At 56.0% G+C, this 23,884-nt stretch overlaps 1 long non-coding RNA gene across 1 annotated transcript; it reads left to right on the forward strand.

The window, feature by feature from the left end:
* Nucleotides 1-17,228: 17,228 nt before the first annotated feature.
* On the forward strand, nt 17,229-19,636 carry LOC125908862 (uncharacterized). Its single transcript, XR_007453454.1, has 3 exons — nt 17,229-17,745; nt 18,469-18,569; nt 18,857-19,636. It is a non-coding gene; the product is annotated as an uncharacterized LOC125908862 (long non-coding RNA).
* Nucleotides 19,637-23,884: the final 4,248 nt, after the last annotated feature.

The raw sequence follows: 23,884 nt of genomic DNA on the forward strand, positions 1-23,884 counted from the left end.
AAACATCTGGGGAAGGAGCGGTCCAGGCAGGTGGAGGGCCAGGACAGAGGCCCTGAGGTGCCAGGGAGTCTGGCTCTTCCCCTGCGAACATTCATTAGGCCTGGCACCCCGGGGGAGGAGCTTGTCTGGATTTGCTGCTATCATGGCAGGCACAGGGCGGGGGCTGGGCTGGAGCATCCTTTACTGTGGGGCAGGACAGGGCACATCCGTAGCACGGCAAGCTGTTAGGAAGCAGCGATGATTCTATCTTACCAGTTCATTGTTTTAGCCAGATTTTTGTTAGTATCAACGTGCATTCAACTAACCACCTCCTGTTCCTCCCCAGCCCATCACTTTTCCCCCAGTGGCCAAAGATGCTGTCTCCAAGCTGACTGCCTGGGATCAAAGCCCCTGGCTCCCCTGAGAGCTCCTGTGCTAAGCCCAGGACTCTGCCTTCCCTGGCTGGGCTGTTCCTGCTCTCGAAGCCTTCTCTGAGCCCGGGATCTGGGAAAGAGAAGGAAGCTGGTCACAGGTATCGGGGAGAGCCTGTAGGATACCCCTGCCTGGGGTATCCTTTCTCAAGCGCATCATCCCAAACAGCGCCGGCTTTCCTGCAAGGTGTACGAGAATGACAGACAGGGGAGGCGGAGGCAAATCCAGGCACAAAAAGGAATATAGGAAGACAGAGGCAAGACATGGGGAAGGACGCAGGAGGGAATGACAGAAGGAGAGGTACAGATGTTGTGAGGAACTCAGAGACAAATAGAAAGATTGACAGAAATGCAAGAGAGCCAGGATGCCGGAGAGAGACGAAGACCAAGAACGAAGGGCCCCACCGTGGGAGGGATGGAGAGGTGGAACGCAGGTGGGGAGACAGAGAGAGGTCCCGGAACCCAGCTGGTCGTCGCTCCCTCTGGCACACGGAGCCCAGAACCCTCCTTCCAGGCAAGGGAGAACACCCAGGAGTGGGGAGACCTGGAGGGGGAGCTGGCCCACCACCTGCAGCCTACACCAAGAAGCCTGAAGATTTGGGGTTGTGAGGACGAGGGCCAGCACACGGGGCCATCTGCAGACATCTTTGAGAAAAAGAAATCCAAAGAGCTTAGGGATTGCCCTTGGACCACTCCCGGTGGGGGTAAGAGTTTCAGTTTTGGAGCCACCCGGTCTGGGTTCGGATCCTGGTTCTAGCCGTGTGACCTTGGGCCGGGGCCATCACCTCTCTGAACCTGTTTCCTCCTCTTTATTAGTTGTGCGGTTCAAATGAGACAAAGCCCATGCGACATTGAGCACAGTGACCATTACCGTTATTCCCTGGCCTCCTTACCTGGGAGGACAGTGTCTGAACAGGGAACATGTAGCTGAGGGCCTTGTCCTCTCTCCCGGTGTGAGTGCACTGGGGCCTGGATGCTCTCCCAGCTTCCATCTCGCTCACTCTCCAGATTGGCCCTGACAGGTACATGTTTTTAACACCAGAGCCAAGTGAAGCTTCCAAGATCCTCTAGGCAAGCCATATCAGGCGCCCGCCTCCTGGGTGCAAGGGTGCCTAGGGGGCACAGGGTCCGGCCTGTGTTCCCTCTCGGGTCTTTGGCCTCTCGCACGCCAATACCCCTGCCTGCAGCTGCCCTGCTCCTGCGTCTGTAGGCTCTCAACCAGCCAGCCTCAGCAGCCTGGGGTGGAGAAGATCCGGGCAGACCTGAGGGTGGGGCCTCGGGTCCCTGGACCTGCCCGGGCCCTGGCCTCTGCAGCTCTCCTCTTTCCAAGGCTGGGATTTCTCGCTGCACTCCCCCCTCCCTCCCTTCCTCCCACCTGCAGGCTCTGCCCCAGGCCCGGGGCTGGCTGTAGGACCAGTAGATCTTAGCAGTTCCGGCTTGAAGCTCTGGGTTTCACCATTGTGGTCCGGTTTCACAGTCTCGGTCCGCAAGGTTCTGGGGACAGATAACGCAGGGTCTGTTTTGTTCCTGGCGTTCTAGGCCTTATCACGCTAGGGTCCCTGATACTCCGGTCTCTCCAGGCCTGGGCCTCTGCCCACAGAGTCTCACACCTCCTCCTTGGGGCTAGGATCTGGCTGCCAGCGCCAGGCCACCCCGAGGCTGCCTGCTGCCCCCTCCATCATTCTGCCCGCCTGTCAGGGCACCAGCTACTTACTTTATCCTGGGTGCGCTGTATCCATAGGAGACATGCTTGTGATCACCGGCCTGAAGATTGCACGTCTGCCTGGCTGGGGTCCTGCAGCTGGCTGTGACACTCAACCTCTCTCCCACCCCGGGGGGCGGCCGAACCCCTGACCCCAACCCTGCCCCACTGCCTGGTCCAGCTGCAGAGAATGCTGTCCTAGAATCCCTCTCCCCATTTCCTTATGCCTGCGTGGGGGAAAGGCCTCCAGGAAGGATGGAGAGGAGGACCATAGTCCTGGCCCCGGCCACAGAGACTCCTCTCCGCGAGTCCCACCCTATGGGTCAGATTCCTTTCCTCCTGGCATCAGACAAGGTGACAGAGGTGAACCTGGGCCCAAATCAAGCCAACGCCACCGCGAATTCGTCCCTCTGTACCTCCCCGCCCACCCCCCCCCCAGCTGACCCGTGGTCGCCCGCGTGCCTGGCTGTGTCTTTCAGACCCTCCGCGCGTCTCCTTCTCTGCTCCGCGCGTCTCCCCCCTCTCCCGTCTCTGTCTCTCCTACGTCGCTATGTTGTCAAGTATTTCCACCGTCAGCACTTGTCGAGTCGAAAGTTCTACCACTTGTGCAGTGAGCCGCGTGGGCAGGCTGGGTAATGTCTGTTTTACCCTCTCTGTAATGAATCCCATCTTCTTCTCTTCGCGGTGATGGTTATTGATTCTGTCTTGACACCTTGGTTTGTTTTCTGCCGGCTCCTGCCTTCCCTTCATCTTGCTGTGGCCATTTCTCCTCTCTTATCTATAATTTCCTCTCTTGTTACGGCTGCCTCCCTCCTGGGCTGGTGTGGCACTGGTGCTGGGGTTTTTGTATAAACTTGGGAGTACAGCTCTGTCGGCCCTTCTTTCTCTGAGGCACTGGGTTTGGGTGGTGGCCGAGAGCAGGTGAATAATGACGGGCGTGGGGGACAGAGAAGAAAGCAGAGCCGGGCCGTCCTGGTGTGGCTTGTTCCAAAGCAGAGCTTGGGCCAGGCTGGACCTCCCCTGCTCGGGAACCTCCTGTAGCTCCCCTGGACCCACCCACAAAGGATGAGATGCTTAGCTGGCGGTGAAGACCTTCACAACCTCATCCCGACCCGCGTTCCCGGCCTCATCTCCCAGAAGCACGGACTTCGCACTCCAGACACATCAGACTGGCGCTTACTATTCCCTTCCACCCCCTCGACCTTTGCTCATGCGGTTCTCCCCGCCCCTTTTCCCCTTCCCCACCTCTCGCTCAAGGCCCCACTCAAATGTTCTCACTTCTCAGAGGCCACCCGTGGCAGCCCCCTTCTCGAGGCAGAGAGAAGTTTTCTCTCCACTGGGATCCTACGATTCTTTGTTTCAAAATGGTAGCCCTTTGCCTACCTGGCTCATCTAGAACGAGCTGGGTCGTGCTCCTCTAGCAAGTCCTCGGGAAAAGTATGTTGGGTAGAGACGAACGGAGTCTTCTGGGTCATGGCAAATACCCCTCCAGGGAGGGAGGTCCCAAAGTGGGGACAGTTTCAGCAGGCACTAAGCTTGCTGAGGCACAGACATGGACCATGGAGACTTAGCCAAGTCTGGAGCCGGGGTCTGGGCACACCTCCAGGCACCCTGACACAGAGGTTCCCCAGGAACCAACCCGCTCTTTCTGCCGCGGGCGCTGCCTCTGGCTGGGCCCTGGAGCCAGAGGCGGCACATGGTCAATGCTGGGCACTGTGCAACTTCCCCGGGATCTTGGCCGTGGAGTGCGGAGACGATGAGCCAAATAGAAGGGGCGAGGAAGGACTCAGACCCAGGGTCCCTGAAGTCAAAACCACGGACTTCCTCCGTGCCTGCTGCCTGGCACAAGCTCAGGACCTCGAGGCCTGGAGTCGGCCCGCCTCCTTCCATTGTTTCTGCCCTCCCCCACCCGCCTTGGGGCTGGCTGTTCAGCACATCCTTCCTGGTGCTATTTAAGCAGCTGTTTCTAGCAGGCATTAGCATTCCAGGCATTAACAAGTGCAGCATTTTGGAGGGTGGGCTTGTGATCACCCCAGACAAGGGTTCACCTAGGAGGCAAAGGAGGCAGAATTTGGGGTCCGCGAACCACCTTAGGGCATTTCAACCAGACCGGGAAGGGTAAAAGACGCGTCGCCTCTACTCCCAGGCCTCAGACCCTTGTGGGTGGAGCTCCAGGAGTGTGCCTTGGTCAGTGGCCCCTAGGAGATGTGTGGCACGTGCCCGGAAAGCTTGTGGGGTTCATCACGGTATCGGGAGGACAAGACACTGGAAGGAAGGAATGATCATTTCCTGAGCCTGACTATATGTCACATACTACATGTCACTCTGTCAAGGGCAGAGTAGGGTCGGGATGCTCACTCTCTTTGGCAGATAAGGAAGCTGAGGCTGAGAGGGCAAGGCTGTTTGTTCAAAGTCACACAGCTGGCAGGTGACTCAGGTGGGATCCAATCCCAGATCTTTCAGACTCTGAGGTCAGTGCTCTTTCTGCCATCTCCATTCCCTAGGCTCCCCCCGTCCTGGGAGAAGCCTTCATCCTGATGCCAGCCCTACCCTAAGCATCTTCTCGTCCTTGCTGCGATGCCCAGATTCTAAGATGGCCCCACCGTTGCTCTTGGAATTAGGCCCTAGCATAGTCCGCGGCCGCACTCTGTGTCCAGTGGAACACAGCGTGACAGCGTGGGAGTGACAGCGTGGGACCTTCAAGGTCAGGTCCTGAAAGGCACCACAGCTTCTGCCTCGGTCTCTTGGCTTGCCTGTTCTGGGGTAAGCGGCCGCCATACTAGGAGGCTACTCAGCCCCACGGAGAGCGTGCCTAAGAGGAACCAACTTGCCGGCCATGCGAGAGCCACCTTAGAAGTGGGGCCCCAGCCCCGGTCCAGCCTTCGGATGACAGCAGGCCAGCAGCCTCCTGACTGCAACCCCACGAGAGACCCTGGCCACTACCCAGCCAGGCTGTTCCTGAGGGCCAGACACTGGGAGAGATAATAAATGATTAGTGTCATTTCAAGTCACTAAGTTTTGGAGTGATTTATTGCCCAGCAACAGATAACTAATACATCCGCCGTCCTCAGCACAAAGGGCACTAATGTGTTCAGAGCCTCCTACACAGATCCCTCGGGCTGAGGGCTGGATAGTCTTTGGTTTCTTCCTCTGAAAGTAGAAAACGCCCTGAAGTGGGCACAAAGCCAGAGACCCTCTGCCCAGGCACCCTTCGGTCCAGAGGCATTTTCCTCCTCTCAGAGAGGGACAAGGACCCCTCTCTCCCCGAGAGCTCAGAAGAGCACCCTGCCCAGTGCCCCGGCTTTGGGGTGAGACAGGAGGAAGGTGAAATCGTCTCTCAGACCTCATCAGAAAATGTCTCTTTCCCTCCTTAATGAAGATAAATCCCAGCATCTGACGAGGACACCAAATGGATACAAATGAACCGGCAGTGCTATCAGATGGATGTGTCTTCTCAAGACCTACAGCCGATGGCACGTGGATTCCTGTCCCCTGCGGACATCCAGCCCACAGTCCCTGGAGGGGTCCCAGAGAGCTCTGGGTGGCACTTTCCTCTTGAGAACCCTGGGGCCGTCTTGAAGAAGAGATAGCTTCTCTGCCCTGGCTTCTCCAGTTTCTAGCTGGAGCCCTAAGGGTGGTCTTGGGGGGGGGGGGCGTCTTGTCACCCGGCACGATCCCAGACTCGAAGGCGGCAGGATGGGCGCCCAGCCCGGCGTGCTGTTAGGTTTCCATAGACTCCACCAGGCAAACAAGGCCCACATCACTGCCTTGACTGCCTCTTCCTCTCCAGTGGGGGCCAGATAAAGAAGACTTATTTTTAGGTTGGTATATTTTATTCTTATTTGCAAAGCTGCCTCAGAGAGAAACCATCTGACTGGTTTATTACCTTCTGATTTGTTATTACCTCCTTTATCCCTCTGCCGTTATGTGTTGACAGTGCGTGTCTGTTGTGTGATGGGCCCCCACGGGGTGGGAGTAGGGGGCGCCTGGGTGGCTGGAGACCCTACCTCAGCTTGCAAGGGGAGCACAGGCTATTTCTGGCTCTCGGGCTTTTCCGAACAAGAAGCTGGAAGCTCCAGGGGAAAAGAGACCCCATCTCCCTTCGTCTCAAAGCAGAGAGATGCACTCTGTACCCCTGCTCTTGTATCAAAGGGCCCCCGTGCCCTCCTGCGCGCTCGCTCCCCTGGCCCCGTGCTCAGCATCTGGCTCCTTATTTACTCGGCCCGGTTTCTTTGCTTTCCGCGCACCAACCAACGTGTTGTTTATCCTTGTTCAGGCCCGTCCTCGGCTCATGCTCGTTCGCTAGCCATTCGCTCTGCCAAGGAACACGCCACGGCTGGCAGGAAGTCCGTTCCTTGCTGACATTTTCCATCGCGGCACCAGCATCCCTGCAAACACCCGACTGTCCTGGGAGAGGCAAAGGGAGCTGCCTGCCTCGTTCCCCAGGGTGTCCAGGCAAGGGCACCCCCTCAGTCTTCTGTCACCACCGTGGGTATTTCTGCAGTCCTGCCGGCCGGCAGGAGGCCGGAGGGGCAGAGTGTGCAGCCCGGCCCTGGAGGTTGAGCAGGGCCCCGGCTGTGGGGAGAATCTCGGCTTGGTCACTCCCGGTCTCGGGACCTCGGTGTCATCCTCTGCGAAGCAAGTGTTAACCTCCTGCAGAGAGGAGCAAGGGAAGACACAGAGACAGCTAGCAAACAGCGGTTTTGTGACGGAGGGCAGCGGACGGTGATGACGAGGTCACCGCTGAGCCGGAGCGGGCCCCATCTGCACTGAGAACCTGGGGAAAAAGCCGGGAATTCTGCAGAAAAAGCGGCTCACCTGGACGACACGAGGAACCGTAGATGGCACCTCAGCCCGGGATAGGGTTGAGTCTCTTAGAGCAAATATCATCCCAAGACCTCTAGTTCCAACCCAGCAGACAGCGGGTTGCCAGAGGCCATCCCGCCCACCAGGGGAACCCACGCCCTTGACTTTCCATTACGTCCACTTGGCCTCTTTAGGCCGCATCAGCCCAATTCACAGGCAGACGAACCAAGACTAGTAGAGGCACGGCCGCTCTTCAGAGACCCCATCAGCGGGAGCGAAATGAGGGCGAAGCCCCCCCAAAGCCAGAGTGCCTCCCCAGACTACTTTCTGGAGGCCCCTCCCACAACAAGCGGCCGTGGTGCAAAGATGGGGTCATCTAAAAAGTCATCAGCATCTGGGAATGTCCCCAGAAGAGAGCCATTCCCAGCCCTTTGGCTTTCTTCCTGCGCTGAATGCCATGGGCAGTTTCCCTAAGAGCCTATACCTGTCACATAGAATCTACCTCTTCCTGCTGGTGGGGGAGGAAGGAGGTAATGGGCATGGTGGGGGTGGAGGTCAGCGGAGGGGGTGCAGAGAAGTGACCCTGGAAGGAGAAGGAATGTGCCTCTACCAAGGTGCTCTGGGCAGGGCGGGGGGGGGGGGGGTTAGGCAGAATCCAGGGGGCCTGGGAGGAGGTGGAGACTCTTCCCCTAAGTCCCCCACCCACCACCCCCTCTTCCTCCAGCAGGACTAGATGGGCCAGCAAGATGGGCCTCTTGGATTTGAAGGCTCTGGGGCTCCCAAGAAGGGCCTCTGGCACACAAAGGAGGTGGGAAAGTACTCCCAGCTAGATCTGGGAATTGGATTGGGAAGGGGGAGGTGATAGGGGCAGAGGGAAAGAAAGAGGGATGGAGATTGAAGCTGGGGCTGGGGAGAGGCCATGCCCGTCTCTGGTTCTGGCCCCGGACAGGGAGAGACACAGGCACCTCGGACTCCCAAAGCTGCAGCACTTGAGACGGAGCACAGCGTGTCGTCACTGCCCCTCAAGCCCAGGCAAATTCCTGAGATGCCTAAAGGTGATCGGCCCTGGGTATGGCGCCTCCTGTGCCCTGTCACCGGCCCCCTTGGCCCTGTGGGGGTGGGCAGGACATAACGCAGGCCCTTTTGCAAGTGAGGACACTGAAGTCCAAGTGGCAAAGTGTCTTCCCGGAGGTGGCCTAGATATTCCTGCCTTTTCTATTTGTTATTCCGATTCCCCTCCAATTTAGTAAACGACTGGAGGGGGCTTATAGTAAAATGTATGCTCATAGTAAAGTGCTTGAGATTCATGTTTTTCTACAGATATCTGGTGCTCTCTGTGTGCCTGGCGTCGTTCTAGACTGAAGTGGGAACAAAGAAAGATAGACGCCTCCCCCCTCCCCCGTTCCCATGGAGCTTAGATCTGGCACCTTAGTCTCCAAGGAGGTGGCCTTCAAGCAGGTGCAAAGGCCCTGAGCAAACTTGCATTTGGTGTGGTCACATCCCATGCAGAGAAGGCCGGTGCCGCCCCAGTGGAGAGAACAGTGCAAGGTGAGAGAGGGAGGAAGGGCTCCCTCGGAGGCCTCCACGGGAAGGAGTTAGAGTAAACTTAGCAGGATAGAAGCCACCAAGGGGTGAAGATGGGACGAGCGGCATGATCCCATGGGCCCCTTAGAGGGATCCTTTGGGCTGCCTTGGGAAGAATGGGCCGTCCGGAGGCAAGAGTGGAAGCAGCTTCTGTTGTCCAGATGAGAGACGGCGATGTTGAGACTCAGAAAGGCAGTGGGGCCGAAAGAGGAAATCAAAAGTGGGGTGAGAGAGGGAGGCGAAGCAAGGCACTCAACTCGAGTTCTGAGCGCTGTCCTGACCGGGCATGGCCCTGAGCCCTGGCCGCCTGGCCAGGGAATTGTGATGCTTGGAAGAGAACTAGATGGCAGTCTTGGGGGGCCTGGGTTCCTACAGAGGAAGGGCTGGGGAGAGAATGCAAGGAGAACTCTCACAGCAGCAGCCCCCGGACGGCAGCTCAAACGTGGGGACCACGAGCAGAAAAGAGACCCTGCTGGAGAGAAGCCACCAAAGAGGGTCAACTGACGAGGGACACCCTGTGGCTGCTCCTCCGGAGATCAGTGCTTTGAATCACCTGTTGCTGAAGAATAACTCAATTTTGCATTACAGGAAGGACCGAAAAAAAAAGCAAGATATATAAAAGCAAGATGGCACGCAGACAGCACCCCCACACCCACAGACATCCCCAATCAATTGTGCCAGTCTTGCCGCTGAGCCCAGGCTCAGCAGGTTGTCTTTGTCAACACAGGCCACCAGGCAGCTATCCCCCCTGGGCTTGTGACGGCACAGAGTTAACCTCCTCATCACTGCGCCCAGTGAGGAGAAGTGAGCCCCAAGCTTGGAGTCCAAGAGACTTGGGGCTTAACTCTGCTTTTGTCCATGGACAATTTGTTTAGCCTCTTCGGATCTCAGTTTCCCGTCTGTTCAAGGGAGTTCTTCTTCCCGTGTCATGTATTTGCAGAGAGGACTAAATTCGATCATGTTGGAAAACTGTTAGCCTGGTGTCCGGTAAAGGGAGGCATCAGCGTTTAAAAAAAAAAAAGAGATAGTCCCCCTCTGCTCTACCTATGTTTCTCCTCCCAAACGTGCATGCACACACACACACACACACACACACTCAAGGCATAAGAGGATAGAAAAATTTATCCTAACAGCTGGTACCTGAATTGATCTTAGGGAGGGACGTCTCTTTTGTTCAGGAAATTACCTTGATAAGTCTCCAAGGATATGGATTAACACAAGTCAAGGAAACAAAAAGACGGCTGAACAGTTCTGCATTAAAATTGAGACACAACTCCAGGGCAGCAGGAAATACAATAGCCCAGTGGTGTGGAGTGGGCAAAGCCTGTTTTAAGAATAAATATGTCAAATATTCAACACGAAGCTGTTTGCGTTTCTGGGATATAAAACCTCTCTGTCTCAAAAAGAGTACATACGACACGATTCCATTTATATAAAACTCTAGGAAATGCAAACCAATCCAGAGTGACAGGAAGCAGACCAGTGGTTGCCCAGGGCACGGGGTCGGGGGAGGGACCTCAAGGTGGGGGACTTGCTTATTAACTTCACTGTGGCGATAATTTCAAAACCTAACCCACTGAACATGTTAAATATGTGTTCCTTGTGTGTTAATTATGCTTCAATAAGCTGTTCAAATGTTTTAAAAGTCATTTATACCAATTGGATACAATTCTTTTGGTCTCTCTTGCTTTTGGATGTCCTAACTTCCCCTACCTTTCGACAGGTGCTGACCGCCCCCCACCCCGAACATCTTTTCCCGTCTCCCCACACCTCAGTCAGGTCTCACACAGGTGTGAAGACCTTGTGTGAGGGATCTTGGGGTAGAACTGGAAGGCAGGAACTGCATCCTGCATGAGTAGAAACCGCAGAACTGGGACAGTGCATGTGACGCAGGAGACATAGCCATAAACCTAGAGAATTCGGCAGAAACCTGAGTTCTGAGGTACTCATGGGGACTCAGACTCACCTCTGGAAATTCTTAGAAGTCTTGGGAGAGAGCACTACCTTTATAGGATGTGCAGCCAGGGTCCAGGGCAGGGTCACAGATCTTCAGGTGCAGGGGGGTCCCCGTTGGCACTTGCGTGCCTCACACAGGCCCCTGAAGTGCCCCCTCCGGCCACCTCTCTTTACATCGCACTGCAAAGCGAGGCCCTCCATCGTGGGGCTGTGAGCCCGACTCTGGGGAGACGGGATGGCTCCTGACTGAGCTGCTTTCTCTCTATAGAGAAACTTATCAAATACAGGCAAGATCGGGGCAAAGAAGGGAGGCTGGCCCCTTGGCAGATTCGCGCGCACCAAGCGCCTCCTCTTTCCTTGGGACCCTCCGGCTGGTCCTTCGAAAGGAGCCTCATCACACACCCTGGCGCGTATCCTGCATCCCATCCGAGCTGGTGCAATGGCCATGGAAACACCAGTTTCCCTGCAGGGCGAGCCCAGGCAGCCGTCTTCAGGCCCCTCGGCTCTGCAAGGTGCTCTCCTCCGGAGACACAAGCTTCTCCACCCTTCTCCCCTCTCCCTCGCCTCCTCCCTTGCCCGCCCGATGCCGCGTCACCCCTCCGGGAGCACCACAGCAGAAACCAAATCAGCCGCTCCTTCCGAGGGGATAATCAAAGTGCAGCGTCTCTGGAGAGGACCCAGCTCCGTGGAGCAAGTCTTTAATTTCAAGCTGACAAGGCTGGGAGCATGTGCGGGGGGCTCTCCGATAGGCAAGACGGATGGGTGGCCAGGGAGCCAGGCTGGCGAACAGGAGCAAGAGGAGGGCAGAGGGGCTGAATTGTGGGGCAGGGGGACAGGCAGGAAGCTTTCCAGGCGGACCAAGGGGCCTCTCTGGGCTCTGGAGGTGTGTGCTCTCTGCAAGCCTAAGCTGTGGGCGTCTTCCCCTGCCACCCAGAGGGATGTCGAAGGCGGATGTAGCCCCTGCCCATCCCCCCACCAGGCATGGGAACAGAAAGAAACCCTGAAGGGCAAGCCTCCTTCCTAGCGGGGTCACAGAGCATGCAGAGGACAGAGATGACCCTCGGCACAGACCTGGGTGGAGCTTTGACCGTCCCTGTGCTCCCGAGCCCGAATGGCAGGGCTGCCCCGGGAGCAAGGACACCCCGGACTTTGGCATCATGATACTGAGACTCTGCAGAACACTTTCGTGCACTTGGAAGCAGGTGTCACCGGAGGGCTCTTGTCATCATCCTGTCATTAAGAGACAACATGCCCAGAGAGGTTAAGAATCCCGGCTCAAGACCAGCAGTGACACCAAGAGTAGAATAGAGTAGGCTCTGGCATCCCAAGACCTTGGCAAGGCCTCAATTTCGCAATAGAAACAGAAACAAAAAACCCATAGAACTCATTGGATGATTCCCACGCCACACTGAGCTGCAGCCGGTGTGTGGGCCACAAGGCCCTGGCCAGCTCAGCGACTCTGAGGGTCCAGCCCATGCCTCAGCAGAAGGAGAGCTGACCTCCTGCCCTCAGCTTTCGAAGAGCCGGAATAACAAATGGCAGCCAGTAAGCCCACGGTCTTTTTTATGGCTCTCTAAGCCCCTGGACCAGTGCTCCAGCCATTGGCTCTTGCCACACTGTGTCAGGTTGGGGACTGGGAGGGTATCTATGGGCAGATGACCAAGACCAGGATGGGGAGGCAGCTGCCTGGGGAGACAGCTCCAGCTCTGAGCCCAGAAATGAGCTGCCTCCTTCCCTTCCCTTCCTTCCCCTCCCCTCCCCTTCCCTTCCCTTCCTGTCCTGTTGCCTCACCTGCCAGTGCTGGGCCTGGGCTTTGCGCACCCAAAACCAAGAACCGGACGGCGGCCCCTTTAGGAAGCTTTCCTCTTCCCCAGGCTCACAGGTGCTCTCCGCTCCTGTTCCACATCACTTAGCTTCTTTGTCTTCCTGCCATCTAACGGTGCTGGGTACAGTGCCTGTCCCCTACTGGGTGCTCAGGGATTGCTGAGTAAATGAAGTCTGATGGGTGTATGAATCAGGCTGATTACGGTCTGCCCCGCTTTGAGCCTAGCTTCTGCCTTCAGCTCTGTCTATAACAAGGTGTGGGCGCTAGCCAACAGGTGGGACTCTAATAGGGATTGTGTACCCCCAACCTGTCTATGTCGAAGCCCTAACCTCCCAGTGTGACAGTATTTGGAGGCGGGGCATTTGAGAGGTGATTAGTTTTAGATGAGTCACAAGCGTGGAGCTCTCATGAGGGGATCTGTGTCCTTATAAGCAAAGGTCAGAGCTCCCCCTCTCCCCACCCCTCCCTCTGTGCCAGGTAAGGACACAGCAAGGAAGTGTGCAAACCAAGAAGTGGGCTCTCACGAGGAACTGAATCTGCCAGCACCTTGATCTTGGACTTCTAGCTCCCAGAACTGTTAGAAGCAAATGTTTGTTTTTGAAGTCACCCACGTGTAGTACTTTGTTACGGCACCCTGAGCAGGCTAAGACATAGAGGAAATGGAACACCACCCCCGAATTCCTCCTGACGCAGCCCAGAGCCATATCTCCAAGACCTTAACCTTGACCGTGAGCAGAACGGTGACGGCTGAGGTCAAACTGTGCGGGGCCGCCCTGCTATTTATCAGCTCTGCGACCTCCAGGCAAGGGTTGGAATCAGAGTAGGCCAGGGATGGTATTCATGAGAACTCAGGGTCCGCATCTGTGAAATGGAGGGAGACAGGAGCCCCCCCCCCCCCGCTCGGCCTTTCTCGGGGGTCCTGTGAGTGGGGCTCCTGCGGGACGACGGGAATGAACTTGCCTGGAAAGCACAGCACACTGTCGGAAGGTACGAGAAGGCAGGGTGTGGTTGGGATCAACAGCAGAGCTGGAGGAGGGGGCTCCTCGGGTTGACGGAAGAGCTGGACCTGGCGGTTCCCAGAGACGCACATCAGCGCGGTTTTCCATCCACCATCCCTGCCCACCCGTATTCCTTGGAGCTAAGAATCTACCCATTGTCTACAGCGCGTTGGGGCCCGTCCGCTTGCTCATTCGTACAGCTCCGGGAGCCTGTCTTGTCCCCTGGCTCCCCTGCAAAGCCCTGCAGGGCAATCCAGTCCACCTCTGTGTCCCTCTCTAGAGTCTAGGACTCAATCGACCCCTGCTCGCCGATGTGACCCAGCTGTGCCCCATTTGGAGAGGGGGCTGACCTTGGCAGGAAAACCCTCTGAGGGCCACCCAGGAGCATCAGAGCAATGGCAGGTGGCCTGGAGTGGGGCCTCAGGGGCAGTTCCTGGGGCTCCCACCCTGTGCTGCAGCCTGGAACCCCCTCACGGCGTGCACGGCACCACGGGACACTCTGTCCCGGGTCCTGCCTGAGTGGGAGAAGTGATGACTTCAACTCTTAGTGACAACTCTTAGCGACAACCCCCCCCCCTCCCGCCAGGCCCCCGCTGCAAAGGAAGACAGCTGCCCTTTATCCTGCACCCACGTGCCTCATCGCAGTCCCCAGGGAGCCAGGTAGGGGTATGAGCTGGCCCAGCTCCTGCCTCTTGCCTCCTTCCCCATTCTTTAATATTCATGAGCACTCCTAGCAGGGGAGCTAAAAATGTTCCGCTCCTAAATCTAACTGCTTTATGGAAGCCTAATTAAATTCTTTCGTGGAAGGGGAAAAAAAAAGTGACCTTCAAAACCGCCAAAGCTGCTCGGAATGGCATGTCCCGGAAACCTTGCCCCTTCCCTCCCCTCCCGCCAAGGGTGGCCTTTCCCCTGGTGATGAAATTCTCTGCCTCTCCCCTCGGGCTAAGGGTCCAGGCGATGCTCTGGGGTGGGTGCTCCAATGGCAAGACTTCCTGTCAAAGGAACCCACACAGGCAATGGCAATGATGCTGGCCCCCCTCTGGTGACCAGATGACTTCAGCCCTAGGTAGAAACTGCAGTCTCAGCCAGCGGGTGGGGTTGGGGGAAGAGAAATGGCAGTGGGGTGGGGGTGGCTGTGGCAGAGAGAGAGTGACAGACCCCCACCCCTGCCCTGAGAGGGCCTTCCACAGACCCTGGGATTCCCACAGGCTCTGGGAATTTCAGGCTTCCTCCTTTGCTGGGCCACCTCGTCCATGCATCATCCTGGCAAGGCCGAGACGGGCCCAGGGATAGGGCCAGTCCTTTGCAAAGCTGTACCTGAGAGCTTGGGATACAAGCTCCTTTCTGGTTGCTTCTCCTGTTTACTAAGGAAGAGCAGTCACTTCCCCAGAAGCCAATGGAGGAAGCTGCCCTTTTCTGAGGGCCCATGAATAGAGGGGGGCAAAAGGGTCTGGATCCCCCGCCCTCTTCCCTGTGACCCGAGAAGGGCTCCCTCCTCCTGAGAAGGTGGGCGAGATGGGAACAGGGAGGGGACAAGGATGTGAACCCCTGAGTCCCTCACCTGAGCAGTGTCAGGATTCACTTGTGCCTTGGGAATGACTTAGACACAGGTGAGTTCTAGCGGGGGCCTCCTGCGTGAGATGTAGGGTCCCTCAGGCGTGGGGCTAGAGGATCCTTAGAGGTCTGGGGGCTCCACGACGCGGCTGCGTCAGAGCCGGCTCTCATAGGGCCCGATTAATAGAGGCTGTGTGAACATGAAGGGCAGAGCGTGTCTGATGGGCCAGGACAGAGGTGGGATCTGAGGGACCAGCTGGTTTCTCTTCCGCTTTGGGAGGAGGTCATTTTTATCTGGTCCAAAGTTGCCTTCTGAGGTCGCCAGAAAGCGATCCTGGAAAAAATGTCAGGGTCCAAAGTGTGACGATTGGCAGCTGGTGAGCCCGGGGGACACGCCCATTCCTAGCCTACCCGCAAGCAAGCGGAGGCTAGAACGTCAAGCTTGCAGGCTACAAGGGTCAAGGCACTGCCATCCGTTCCAGAAGGCCAGCGAGGACAGCACATGCCCCCCCTTATGGCTCTCATCCTGCCCCCACTGCTCCTCTCCCCTGGTCTACCTCCTCTCTCGCTCATCCCTGACTCCTCCTTTACTCCCTGCCCCTCACTCTACCCAAATCCTCCCTGCAGCAGAGTGCGGCTTCATGAGGGAGAATTCCCCAGGCCAGGCCAGCCCGTGGCATTCTCTCCCTTGCCCTGACTCCCAGGCTGTCCAGATCATTCGTTTCAACCTCTGACTTCCTCGTGGGTGTGACTCTTGACTCCACAACTAGGCGATGACCACCAGAAGCCAACATTCACATTCTACATGCCTTTGGGAGCTCTCTTTACGCCTCTAAAAGGCTCCAACGCTTTCCGGAGAATGCATGAATACGAGATTGATACATGAAAAGGCACACGTAAAGGAGGAGAGTCACTCATTCAACAAACACTTATTCAGGGCTGCAGGCCAGACACTGTGCTGAGTGATGAGGAGGCCTGGGACATTGAAACAGACTGGACCCCATGCTCACGAACCCTGCGTCTGAAGGGACGCAGGAGTGCGTCCGTGAGGGGTAAGTGAGTAAATGGAGAGAAAGTAAATAGGTGACCAGACAGGGCACAGGTATTCGGGCTTTTGAGGGTCCCGACAGGGCTCCCCTGGACAGAGGGGCTCCTCACCCGTCTGTACCCTCCGCAATCCAACTCTTCCCCCTTCGGGCCCCCTGGGAGCTGGCTGTCCCCAAGGTGAGCGTTCAGACTTCCTCCTCCTCCCTTGCCCCCGCCACTGCGTCTATTTCGGTGTTTCTGCACCACACAGGCTGACGCCTCCCTCTGCTCACAGCTGCTGCCTTTCCCATTCTGCCTTCTGGGGCCTGGAACCAAGTGGGAGCGCACAGCGCCGCCTCTGTCCCCCCCCCCCCCATCTTGGGCTGAGACCCAGTCAAGTCGGGCCTGCTGGCAAAGGAGGAACCAGGGTGCGGGGCAGCTGCCATCGAGAGCCAAATCAGGGCACCTGAGTTAGCTGCCAACCCGACCGGCCTGGTGTGGCTGCCCCTCAGACCAGGGCACGGGGAGGGGGTCCCTGGAAGAAAGAGACAGGTGGGCACAAAGGAACTGTTGGCTTCCAGTGGGGTCCTTAGGACCTAATTTTGGCCTGACAATTGCCCAAACGGTAAAGCACGTTACTCTGAAAAATGGAAACGAATAATCATTTGATGCCAAACATGGTAAATGCTCTTTATTAAGATACATTTAATAGTGGAGCAAAGCTTTTGAGTCTCATAGACCCGGGCTTGTCTTCATTTTGCTGCCACCGTGTCATTTGATCTCTCCAGACCGCCATGCCTAAGATGGGAGATTTCTGCCTTCCCTGCAGTATGTTCTGTGTGTGTGTGTGTGTGTGTGTGTGTGTGTGTGTATGTTCATGCGTTTGGGTGGGAGACGGGGATATGGAGCTCAGGTTCCACATTTTACGCAAATATTTTAAATGTAACTGTGTAACTTTGAGCCATGTGGAAAGACTGCAATCTGGAGTTGACCTAGGATCCCACACCAAAACCATGGTCTCAGACAAGTCAACCTCTGAGTCTCTGCTCGCATAAATGGGTACTGTAGGATAACAGAGGCGGCCCGGACTCCATCCGCCAGAACCAGGCCTTCAGTCCCTCCCGCCGCCTGGACACTGCCTGCTCACGGCTGCGCCTGAGTCCCTCACCGGGAACGCCCTTGGCAGAAAGGAGCTGTCCCCTGCCAAGGTTAGGCACCTTCCCCAGAGGCAGTCTGCAACCAAAGACTCGCCCATGTGGGGTACAGAGGGACAACCCCCTTCCCTACACTCGAGAAAACTCTGAAGGACCATCTCGGCCTCAGCACCGGGGGTGGCTCGGGTCTTACTGTAGGTACGTCACAGTCACCCTCTTCTCCTGCCCCATCCTTCTTCCCTCACTGCCTTACAGGTGTTGTTCTCTGGGAGTGCTCCCCAGAAAGCCTCCTGGGCACTAATCCCTGCCTCGGAGTCTTTTTCCTAGGGACCGAAGGGAGTAGCCAAGTTGTAGTCGGTTAAATGTGGTAAGGTAAGCACAGGGCTTAGCACAGTGCCTGGCATACAGTGAGGCCTCTGGTCATGACAGCTGTTACCATCTTCCACGAAGGTCATTGTTGCCCAGTCCTGGCTGGACATCACAATCAGCTGGGAAGCTTGGGAAGAAAAGGTCCAGATGCCTGGGCCACTTCCCCCGAGATTTTGATTCAGTAGAGCTGAAAGCAGGCCCAGATTTCTGTGATTTCAGAAGTCCCACAAGCGTTCTGATGGATGGCCAGGGCTGGGAGGCCCTGACCTGGGCCATCTTTCTCTATCACCGTCGCGTCTGAATTTACAGGCAAGAACCATAGACCCACGTCCAGCAAAGTGGCCAGTCCGAGGACAGACAGGTACTTAACTGCCCAGATAGGTCTCAACTCCTTAATTCTGACTCACTCGGGGGGGGGGGGGTCATCACCTGGGGGAGGGCAGGGGACTATAGAAGGTCTTTGATTTCAGCTCTCTCCGACAGAACCACAAGGTAACCCCATTTCCTCAGCAGATTTCCCCCCCCCCTCCCAAACTGGCGATACAAAGGCAATATATGATCCCGCACCCTGAGCACCCAGCAGACAGAGTCCTCCTTGTGGTGTGGTTATCAAGGAGGCCTTCAGGGAGGAGGTGGGACCTGAACCAGACTTGCATGGATGGTGAGGCTTTGGATCCGGAGCAGTTAGGAAGGATGCCAGCCCCCAGAACTGGCCACCTCATTCTGAGGTCAGCCAGTTTCTAAGGAAACCAGTCCTGATATGTATTCTCATCATCCTTCCAGCAAAACTGAGGGATCTCAAGGGCTCTCAGACTCCTGGACCAGCAGGCAAGGATTGCCCAGTTTTTAGAAAAGCATATTTTGCTCTAAAGATTCAAAATTGGATGAGGGTTTGTTTAAAATCTGACTGATGTGCACTTCAGTAGGCCTGCTTCTCTCTAAAGTGCACAAGTCCCACATGCCACGGAGCCATGCGGTGTGGCTGGGGCAGAGACTTGAATCTGAGCTCACGCGTGTAAGCTGTGTGACCTTGGCCAAGTGACTTAACCTCTCTGAGCCTCAATTCGTTCTGCTTTAAAACGAGGACAACAAAGCTTGCCTTCCTGCCTCTCTCTGGGTTATTAAGAGGATCAAAAGGGACCGCGATCGCGAGAACACTTCTGCCCGTGGCAAAACACACTACAGGTATGAGCTGCTACTCTTGTCTGCACCTCTCTTTTTAAATTCGGAATGCAGAAGCCCAGGGAGCCTCCCGCCATTGCCCCGCACCCTACAGTGAGTCATATGGGAGCAGAGGCAAGACCAAAGTCCCCCCAAATCCTGCCCTAATGCTTTTTCCAACAGAGCGCCACAGCCCTTCCCCAAATCTCTCCTTTCCCTAATTTCTTAGGCACTGCGGGGAATCGCGCATTCTCACCTTGCCCTAAATTTGTAGTCTTTGATGCCTTGTAATCTTTTGATCCCCTCCACAGCAGCAGGCCTGCCTGTGCCCTTCCTGCCTCTGTACCATCTCGAGGGGCCTTCTGCCTACACTCTGTTCGCTTTGGATATCCTAACTCAGCCTGGGATCAGCCTACCCTTCACCACCCGAGACGACTACGACCCCTCATCCGTGGGATCTCCAGCCTCCCACTTACAACAGAGGGAAACGCTACCTGCCGATTCATTCGTAGAGAGGCACTTAGTTAGGCACTCGGGATACAGAGTCCAAAAGCACTTCATGAAAGAGCTCTGCTCATCACCAGTCAGTACCAGGCAGTGCGACGAGGCCGTGAGGGGACCCAGCCTCTGATGGAGGCTGGGCTGGAGGACTGGACTCCAGGTTCCCGACCTCTGCTTGTTCTTTCACCCCCTACCTCTGCCTCAAATCCACCGAACAGCCCAGAAACCTCCGGCTGCCCTCTGCCAACCTCCAGGTCTCCAGGGCCAAGCCCTCGGGGGCCTCCCTGCTCCCCACCCACACCCCCCACTCCTCTCGCCAGCCTCTCTGCCTTCTCCCCCATGGAGTCCCCTCCAAGTCCAACTGCCCTGCTCAGGCCCTCGATTCTAGGAGACGGGTCACGTCCACCACCCCGGGGTGCGGCGCGAGCCAAACTAATCAATGGCAGAGCTGTAGATTAAGGGGCCCTGCCCAAGGCCATCCATCACTGTCGTTTACACGGGCCTGTCAGCCTGCAAATGGAAAAGGAGATGATGTGAAACAACCCATCTGCAGGTTTTTAACGCTCTTTACAAATTGCTGTGGTGAATAACTTGTTGCCTGTATTTATCCCTTTTCAAATTGTCTCTTAGCTACAGTCATCCGTCTTCATTCTACACCCTGATGGCGCGTGCACCGCCAGTTGGGCAACCTCATTATTTCCCTGGCCCTGCTGCCTGGAGGAGGAAGGGGAAGAAGGCACGGAGGGGAGAGAGGGAGAAGGGCAGTGGAGGGGGGAGGAGACCACTGGATCTGCCATGGGCAAGCACCTAGCGGCTAGGATCCTTTCCCCCAGGGGCCTCCATTTCTGGGTTCCGGGGGGGGGGGGGCGGGACACGCACCTGTCCCTCTTCCAGGGAGCTTAAGAGCAGGGACCGCCCTCTGCACACCAGGCCCAGCACACCCTCAGGCTGCCAGGCCAGTGGTCAGAAGCTACAGTCCAGAGACCGTGGCCACTCACCATCCCAAACCTCAAGGGCAGTCTATCTGCGAAACAAATATAAAGCTTTATCCCGGAGAGTCGTCTGAACGTGTCTCCCCCTTCGTCCCACACGGCGAGACTTGCCACTTCTGTGTCCTCGTGTGCCGGTTCTCACTGCCCTAAGCCTGGCTGGCGTTCCTTCCTCCTCCACTCAGGGCCACGGCCTCCTACTGGTTGGACTCCCTTCCAGCCCAACTCTCAGCAGAAAACTGACGCTTCCTCTAGGGGCCACGTTATTTCCTGATTCCGCCAGTATTTGTCAGTGATCCGTGCCCCCCAGCATTGGAATCACCTGGCCACCCCGGAACCACTGCATCGGTGGGGCAGAAGCCTGCCTTTTTACACAAATTTCCCAGCTGCTTAGCGCCCGCTGCAAAGGCAGAAGACCAGCCCTAGGATCCACCCAGGATCCACCTGCAGCCCAGAGAAGTACTATAATCTGCCCCAGTCACACAGCGAGTTAGCAGCTGAATGGGAAGGCTCCTCCTGCTAAACTGCAGGGAAATCCTTGTGTGAACAGTAGCTGTTTCTGTGTTGATCTCTCCGACTCAAACATAAGCCCTGGAGGGCAAGGCCAATGTCCTAGGCACCCCTGTGTCTGTCCATCCTCCTCCAGGCTCGGCACAGGGCTCGGTGTGTTTTTGGTGAGCCAGAGAAATGAAGAGGGTACACAGACCAAGCCCCACATTCCGGTCTTGCTCCGGGGAAGGAAACCCATGCAGGCGGCCAAGCGCAGAAAACCCCCTTTCACGGCTCAGAGTTGCGCCCTTCTTGTCGACGTGCTACGGACCAAACCGAAATCCGCCTCGCAGTCAAGTGCTGTGTTTCTGACACCGCATCCGATATTTCCGCTCTGTCTTCCACAGCAGACCTTTAAATATTTGAAAACAGCTGTCAGGACCCACTTAGATGTTCTGTCTTCCAGGTTCCAGGTCCCCAGCTCCCTCAATCACCGCTCACGTGGCGTAGCGGGTAGGCCCTGGGGCATCCCCGCCCCCCTGCTCCAAATGCCATCCCATTTGTCAACGTCCTCGCTCAACTATGGCTCCCAGGATGAAATGCGATGCTCCAGATGTGGTCTGGCCACTGCCAAGCACAGAGGCACACGCCGCGATCTCCCCTCTTCTGGGCTCTGTGCTTCGATTAATATCGTCCAAGATTGCATTAGCTCTCCTGGCAGCTTCCCCCCGTCGTTGGCTCACTTTGCACTCTGCCTGCTAATCCATCTAACTCTATTACTGTCTAATCCACAGTTTTCCATCTTGTCCCCGAGGATTACATCAAAGTCTTTACAAAGGGCCTTGCTGGAATCCACATATGCGATGTGCATAGCACACGCCCTATCTACCAGTCTAGAAAACCGATCAGCCTGGAGAAAGGAGGTTGTTTGGGCTGGACTTGTGCTTGGTGAACCCAGGATGATTCCTAGTGATCTCTCCTTTTTTTTTTTTTTTCCTATAGACTCATGAACCATCCAGTCGATAATTTTTACTCAGTGCCCTCTACGGAGCTTTCTTCACCCAAGGTGCTTGCTCAGTGTCTGGACTGAGCAACTGTGACAGGCTGCCTGATTGATTATGCGTGTTGTGAGGTTTATGGTGGTGAGCAGAGGCTGCCTGGGGAAAAAGCAGAGAGGCAAGCAAGTCTAAATACCACAAACTCAGGAATGCCCATGGAGGTTGTAAATAGCTTGACAGAGGGATTTTTGAGTCTCTGGGTAGGAAAATTTATTAACAATGCTTAATGTATTTCACTCTCCCTGCACAATGTTTGATTCAGAGAAAATATGAAAACATCACTGCCAAACCATTTCCTTTCTCCTATAATTAGGTACTCTGGATTTTTAGTATCATTTTTGTGTGCGTGTGTTTGTTTCTTCTGATTTCCACAGGCTATTTTTAGACCAATCATGACTTACTTTCTGAAAGGCATAAGAGAAAAAGTTGTTTTCCCCAGCCATCAAATGTACCCATCCTCTGGGTGACGCACATTTAAGGAAGTCATAGCTGGGTGAGGGACCACGGGGCCTGAGGGAGCACAGAGGAGGAACCCCCCTACTGTGGGAGTGGGGAGTGGGGAGGGAGGCACCGCACACAGTCACCTCCAGCTGCTGGCCACCCCGCTGAGTAACCCCCTTCTTCCTCTAAGAGGGAGACAGATGCAGGTTCTCAGAGAGACGTGCTGGTGGCCAGGAGGCACGGCTGGCTCAGGAAAAGGAGAAATGACCACGAGCTGCCACCAGTGGGAGGGGCTGCCCTGCAAAGTAGTGAGCTCCCCATCTCTGGAAGAGTTCACGCTGAGTTGGGGAACAACCTCAGTGTTCGAGGCCCTTTCTGATGCTGACGGTGTGAAATCTGCCGGGGAGGCCGCTGGACAAGTTCCAGCTCCGGAAGGAAGGGAAACGGAGCCGCAATGTCGAGGGATCGTCCAACGTCAGGACTTCAGGGAGGGGGACGCAGCAGCAGCCACATCTGCACTTGTGCCCCACACAGAGGCAAGGTGGAGAGTGCCGAGGGCATTCACCTCCTCCGCTCGGCCTTCCTGGAGTGATCCCTCCGGAGACCGAAGTCCTTGAACACTTCCCCCGTCCGCTACCAAGGTAACATCCATACTCTCCCTGCCTGCCTTCCACGGAAAAAGGCTTTGAACGCAATTTACTAGCTGGTCACGGATTCAGTGTCTACTTCCTTTAAGTACTCACAGCCTTACAGAGACTCTCGTAGGCACCAGTTCCTTCTCTCTGGGAGCTGACAATGTAAGATCAGCCCACAGAAAGTAATACACACGTACAGAACATATTGCCACACAGCACCACACAAACCCGGAAAGATCCCATGCCTCTGGGTGTGACAGAGAGAGCCCAGATGTGTGCGTGTGCATGCGTGCCCAGCTCCGTATGTGTGTGTGCAAGGGAGGGGAAGGTATCGGATTTACTTTGGGTCATGTCTAAATTACACCTGCCTGCCAAGAGACTGCCATCTATGTTTTCCCATCTCTACAAATTTAAGAATCACCCCCAGGTAGGGCCAGTGTTATAGACAGGGGGCCTAAGAAAGGTTGGGAAACAGCGGTAGAACTTTAGAGTTTTCTTTTTTTTTAATGTTTATTTATTTATTTTTGAGAGTCAGAGAGAGAGAGCAGGGGAAGGACGGAGAGAGAGGGAGACAGAGAATCCCAAGCAGCTCCACACTGTGAGCACAGAGCCTGATGCGGGGCCCCAACTCACTAACTGTGAGACCGTGACCCGAGCCGAAATCAAGAGTCAGGTGCTTCACCGACTAAGCCACCCAGGCGCCCCAGAACTTTACAGTTTTCAAAGCCCTTCCTCATCCGTTATTCTCGATTGTCCACTCGCTCACCAAATATTTATTCAGCACCTGCCGTGCTCCAGGCACTGTGCCAGGCATTGAGAGCACAGGGTGACCAAACACTCACAGTGCCCGGACTCATGAAGCTCGCAGCCTAGTGAAGACAGACGTGAGCAAACAGTCAGAGAAGGGGGTATTTACAAGTCCTCTCAGGTAAGGGCAAGGACGGAAAATTATACAGTGCTGAGGTGCGTATAACCAGAGCTGACTTAACTGGAAAGTCAAGGAGGACGGCCCGGAGGAGGGGGTATTTAGGCTGATGCTGAAGCATTAAGAGACCGGTAACTGGGTGAGGGGAGAGAGGCAGGAGGACAAGCAGGAGGCTGGAGCGTTAAGGGACTCAGAGATGCAACAAGCCTGTGAAAGGCATGCGTGCTCATCCAGAAAACACAGCATGCCTGCGTACGCGTTCAGGCGCTCCTGGGTGCCTGAGACATGCGGCCCCCCAGGC

Source organism: Panthera uncia, chromosome D1 (assembly GCF_023721935.1).
Source record: "Panthera uncia isolate 11264 chromosome D1, Puncia_PCG_1.0, whole genome shotgun sequence".
In the NCBI taxonomy this organism is placed as follows: Eukaryota; Metazoa; Chordata; class Mammalia; order Carnivora; family Felidae; genus Panthera; species Panthera uncia.